The sequence below is a fragment of the Xenopus laevis genome, chromosome 1L (assembly GCF_017654675.1).
Source record: "Xenopus laevis strain J_2021 chromosome 1L, Xenopus_laevis_v10.1, whole genome shotgun sequence".
NCBI classification, from domain to species: domain Eukaryota; kingdom Metazoa; phylum Chordata; class Amphibia; order Anura; family Pipidae; genus Xenopus; species Xenopus laevis.
Window position 1 is genome coordinate 166,027,531 of NC_054371.1, and position 6,685 is coordinate 166,034,215.

Consider the following 6,685-nt stretch of genomic DNA (forward strand, 5'->3'; position numbering starts at 1 on the left):
TCGTTGCAGCTTTCAAATGGGGGTCACTGACTCCATCTAAAACAAATGCTTTTTAAGGCTACACATTTCTTTTTTTATTACTCATATTTCTATCCAGGCCCTCTTCAATTCATATTTCAGTCTCTTATTCAAATGAGTACTAGGGTAAGTTAGACCCTAGCAACCAGATTGCTAAAATTGCAAACTGGGGTGCTGCTGAATAAAAAGCAAAATAACTAAAAAAACACAAATAATTTAAAAAAAACTAATTAATTTAAAAAAAACTAATTACAAATTATCTCAGACTCAGTGTGATCCATCAAGTTCCTCAGACATGACCACATTTCATATATTTTTGTAGGAAGTTAAAAGGGCAGTACACTCCCTTGTTCGTACCAAAGTTCAATGAATAGAGCATGTTCAAATATACCTTGCCCCATACCGAGCTATTTTTCAGCCTGCATATATACAGAAACAGCCCGTCCACTCTTCTCAGTCCACTTCGGTGTCACCACTAACAGGCACTGTGTCAGCCCAGGGGCAGACTCGCGGAGCAGCTCTCAGTAAAAAATGCATACTTACTGTACATATTTTTGCACCAAAAGCCACATGTGTATCTGCACACAGACAGAAGTTGTTTCTGTATATACGTCGGCTGAAAAACCGCCTGATGTGGCTTTAGCCTAATGTCACACATTGACTTTTCTCATGGAGTGGAGGAAACACTGACACTCGCATCAACAGGAATGAATAAGATTTGCCTGTCACTGCGCACACAGAGTTGAGTCAGGGCATAAAACATGCATTTAATGTCAGTAATACTCCCCTTGTGCACAGTGACAGATGGAGCTACTTCAAGGCTGTTATTAAACACATAAGGCAGGGTCAGCAGTTTTTCCTCTCATGGAGAAAATGCATCGGGTGACTTCCTGCTTTATACTAAATAAGGAAAATATAGATTATTTAAATGAAAACAATAGGCAGGCTACATTTTCAATGCAAGTCCTATATATTGTGGCCTTGTCGAACAAATGTGTTTATTAGTGTCTCTTTCGCAACAGATGCTTAAAAATGATCATTAACAAGTACATAACAGGTTTTGTCCAGTTTATGCACAAGTGTTTACAGCTGTCCAAAGTTCCAAGCAATCTAACATTTTTGTTATTGCAACACATCCGGAAGGATAAAAGTGATTTTAATAAAGCAAACATTTGCAAATACTTTAACAGCTGTGTCCTGAAGAAAGGGTTCCTGCAGATATTAATGATTTAGGTTATCCCATAATTAAAATTAGGGGATACATTTTACAGTACTCTGAAGGTGGCTCAACTGGTTGAGTGACCAAAAAAAAAAAAGAGTATGATATGCTTTATAAATTAAATTATCCCAAGGTTTCCCAATGTCAAAGGTATATCTTCACAGTGAAATTGGGCTTGTGTTTTCTAGTTAAAATGTAAAAATAAATACTGTTAATCTATCACTGGAGAAATGGAGCATACATGTGATGCACACTTAATTATAAAGGAATGGTTGGAATACATACCATGTACCACATGAATTGATCAAGGAACGAAGCATGCTGCACATTTGTACTCATAGAATAAATACTTTACTATCCACAGTGTCAGATGAAATTGGCTGCTTTGACTAAGACTCAAGAGATGGAAAACTCATGGGCAATTTTGGATGGTTCAGTACAGATATGAGATATTTACCTTTAGTTACACATTAGATGAAATTGGATGCTTTGCCTAAAGGTGACAATAGATGCACCGATAATATTGTACGGAAATATTTTTCGTAGCAATATTTGGTGTGGGTATGGTGGGAGTTGAGCCCCTTGGATATTGGTCGGCTCGGCAATCAGGCTGGCTGGATAATTTTGATCGGGCACCTTTGAAGGAACCAGAACATCGGCCATTGTTAGTGCTGAATTGTCAGATACAGGTAGAATTCTATTGTTTCTACCTATATATCTGATGATTGAGCTCTAAACCTGTTTTTCTTTTCCAGGAAAGATCATAATTGTAACATCTATGCCCACCTTAAGCCTCAAAAGATGGACAACCCATGGGCAATTTTGGATGGTTCCGTACAGATATGAGATTAATTATCCGGAAACCCATTATCCAGAAAGCTCAGAATAATGGGAAGCCCATCTCCCACAGCCTCCATTTTAATCAAATAAGTCAAAATTTGAAAAAGGATTTCCTTTTTCTCTATAATAATACAATAGTACCTTGTACTTCATCATAACTAAGATATAATTAATTCTAAATGAAGGCAAAACAATCCTATTGGGTTTAATGTTTAAATAATACATAATACATAATACATTTATGAAGGGTAGAATTTGGAAATCATGTGAAAACTCCCATAAATTCAAATTTGACTAATCAAAATGTATTAATAAAATCAAATTTTACCAACTTGGACATATTTAAAACACCCGAAAACTCAAATCAAATTTGATCAAACTCGATTAAGTTTTTTCTCCGAAAAAAACTCGAATGTCAGGAAGGCTGCAAACATGTCCAAATTAATACCTGGACCTCTCCCATTGACAAACAGCAATTTTAGGTGGCAAATAGTCTCATTCTTAAAGGGCTAGACTATAATAAATCTCGAAAATCGAAATCAAATCAAGTTTGCATAACTCCCTAGTCGAATTTGACAGTTTTGACCATAAAAAAATGCAAAAATTTAAATTTTCAATTCGACCCTTAATAAATCTGCCCTTTAAAGTAAGTCGAGCCAAATTATGGAAAACCCCAGGTCCTGAGCATTCGTTATAATAGATCCCATACCTGTATTGGTTTCAACCAGTCCAGATTTGACAGGTGCCAGATCTGGAAAGACAGTCTCGGTGCCAATTACGATCATCTTTATTTTTCTGCAGTCTGGTCCTCATACCCATACAGTTATCAAAGAGCATTAGCATTTGGTGATCCGGTTATTGAGAGAGATCTCTGGGGATACAGTATGTGTTCTGCACTTTTGTTTATGTAAACAGCATTATTTATAAGGAACCAAAAAACACATATTTGACCTTTGAAATGTCATTTTCAAGAGTTTACCTACTGAATGTCAAATGTTGTTCAGATTTTATAGACTCTTTAGATTTTCCTAAAATCTGAATATGTACATCATGGTTCAGATTCTGTATGGTAAATGACTGAATTTTTTGGTGGTAGATATGGTATTTCACAAAAACAATATATTTGGTGCATCCCCAATTTGTTATGCTGCTAATTTGACAGCATTAGTAATCCTACTTTACACACATCTTTTAAATTAGCTTTTGCAAACACTTTGCTTTAAGTCACATCTAGTTTATTCAACAGGACAAATGACTGGTGCTTCTAATATTTTGTGATGCAAGTAACACTTTAAACACTAGATGGCAAACTGTGCAGCTGAATGTTTTACTTGCAAATTATTTTACAATATGCCTGTAGTTAAAAAAAAAAAAGTGAATTTAAGATACAGAGATTAAATGTATTTTAGATACCATTACATGTTCGCACTAGCCAAATTTGTCCAAACTGCTCTTTGAAGACAAAAGATTCATTCAGTTTTTGTGTGTTCTTTACATTTAATTAGTTATAGAATTCATCATTGCTTTTATTCCAAAGCTTCAGAGTTCTAGCGTATATATACACACTGTGGGATAAAAGAAAAACAAACTTTCTAAATTAAGCACAGACAATATCTTGGGATGGGAACAAGAACCCCAGATCTTGAAGTTTTCACCAAAGCAGGGCTCCTAAACTAGTTTCTCATTCGTTGTGGTTGCTGACTTGACCGATTGGAAGGGTAAACTTAGGTCGGGCTGTGGGTGGATAATGATTAGGGATAAAAATATCTCTTGGAGGGATAGACAGCTACATTACAGCTGCTGTGTTGGTCCCAGGAAAATGGAATCTCTCGTGATTCTCATAAATCTGTTCCACTTCAGCAGTAAACATAAACGGAGTCCCAGACATTGTTCCGGTCAGGTCACTGAGCATTACAGAAAGGGATGCCACTTCTTTCTTGTTTATGTGTTTCTGCATAGCATATCCTGGCTCTCAGCCATCCTCGGTTCATTGTCCTCTGTGATGAGACGTCAAAAGAAAAACCTGACCTCTCTTCTACCTCCCACTGTAAAACCCTATATATAAACATGCTGTATTCTGCAGAGTGAATATGGGTGTTATGAAAATACTTGTACCAATGTAAACCCTTTAAATAAAAGTGTTGTATTAGGAGGAAAAAGTATGGGGATGAAAGAAACTGGTTTTCTTTGTGGGAGAATGCGATTTTAGTCACATTTTGATAATCTCCGATACAGGTATGAGACCTGGGGTTTTCCAGATAAATGATCTTTCCGCAAGTTGGATCTCCATACCTTAAGCCTACTAAAAAATTATTTTAGCATTAAATAAACCCAATAGGATTGTTTTACCTCCAATAAGGATTCATTATATCTTAGTTGGGATCAAGTACAAGATACAGCTTGACTATTTCAGAGAAAAAGGAAATAATTTACATTTTTTTAAATTATTTTATTAAAATGGAGTTAATGGGAGATGGACTTCCCATAATTCAGAGCTTCCTGGATAATGGGTTTCCAGATAACTGATCCCATTCTTGGACAACTGTAAGGATGCTGACAAGGATAGCGTGCTCTAATTTTAAGGAAAAACTAACTAAAGGAAGGGACATCTCATCTGACTTTCAAGAATGCTTAAGAAAAAGGATAATTAAACCAAAAACAGAGGAATTCAGAAAGATGGAGAAGCAGAATAACAGATAAAATAGGGGCCACAAGGCAATGTTGGACAAAATATAGATCACACTCTACCAGAAGACCTCCAGTTCTTGATAATGCTAGACATCTTGACCAGAGTACTGCTGCTGGACTGGTTATTAAGTGGAGTTTTTGCTGAGCAGTACTATCAACTCCCTGAGGTGGAGACCAAAAAAGTGACATTAACTGTTAAAGAAACTATCCTCTAAAAGTGCCATGACTCTTGCTTAAATATTAGGGAGAGCAGTACAAGATCTTGACAGTAGAAAAAATTTTTTTTTTTAGTCTGATGGCCAACTTAAAATAAGAGCTGAGAGAAATGCACGATACTTTAAATTCTTCATCCAGAATTATAAAAAGGGGGGGACATTTGGTTGCTATTGGTGGCAGTAATAGCTCAACTGTGTGAGCTAGTCGTCCAAATGAAATAGGTCTACTGATATTTTTTTATTCCATCATGCCATCTGCCAACATTGTCATCAGCTGCTCTGTGTGTAGCGTTTAAATGGAATTTGTGTATGGGTGCATATCAATAAAGACTAATGATTTCCTTGGCACTCTGTGACATCCTTTCAACCACAGCCTGAGCAACACAACTATAAGAAGTAGTGTGGTCTTTCCCTACCTTGTTAATGGGAGTCACTGACCCCAGCAACTACAAAAGAGAATGACTCTCCTTATTCTTACATTTTATTACTTATATTTCAGTTCAGGTTGTCTACTATTCATCTTCCATTCTATGTTGTCATGTGTGCCACCTAATCACCTGCAAAAAACGTGATCTCTTATATTGTCCATCATCAGCATGAAAAATTGAAATACAGACCAATGCCTCTGAACAGAAACAATGTTAAAATTGTAAAGACAGTTAAACAAAACAGACCGTAACTTGTTTAAAAACGAGGCATTTCACTTTCAGAAGACCCTTGTTAGACAATTATTTTATTGTGCAAGCGGAGTGCAATGCAACGTTTCGGGGAACAATACCCCTTTGTCAAGCATACGAAAGTGTGCAAAAAATGCATTTAAATACACAGGTGAGTGTGTTCGATTAACATATCGAATTGTGATTGGTGTGCATCATAAGTGTCAAATAGCAACAGTTACCTCCTTCATTTAAAGGGTAAATGAACCATATATCTCATTAAAATTCAATGTGTTTAAAACATGGGAAGTTAAATTTTTTTCACAAACATTAAAATACAATGTGTATAAAACGTAAGAATTGAGCAATGATTAATGCAAGTGTATTAGTGTAAGATAAAAACGCACTTACAAAAATATCAACAGAGGATAAATCGATGGAAACAACAAACAAACAGCTGTAACATAATTACTAGCTTACCCTACCACATGTGTGCAGGGCAGGACACTGATTGTCATATAAGGTAAGTTCATTCCCACCCAAGTAATCATCTGTGAAAAAAACATTAAAAAAAAACAATCTTTATTAAAAAGTATCACAAATCAGATGTTAATCTCTATAAAAAACAAGACATGTTAAAATCCTCATTCAACCCTTTGGGAAAACGCGTTTGCAAGAGCCAAATCCAATAAGCTTCACGTTGGAGCAAAGTCCTTTTTATATCCTGTCCCTGTCTCCTATTCACCTTCTCAATAATCTGCCATCTCACCTGTGACACCTGGTGACCCTGTGTAAAGAGATGTTTGGCTAGGAGTGTTTCCTTCCGTATTGACCCTTTATCTTTTTCTTTTCCTTCTTTGCTCAACTCGCCTTTGTAATTGCGTATCACTGATTTGTGCTCATTTAATCGTATTTTAATTGGTCTCGAAGTCTGTCCTACATAGGCTTTGCCACATGGACACTTGATACAGTATATCACATTGTGGCTGTCACACGTTGAGAAGCTGTTAAGCTGATGTCTAGTGCCTAAAAGAGGATGCATTATTACT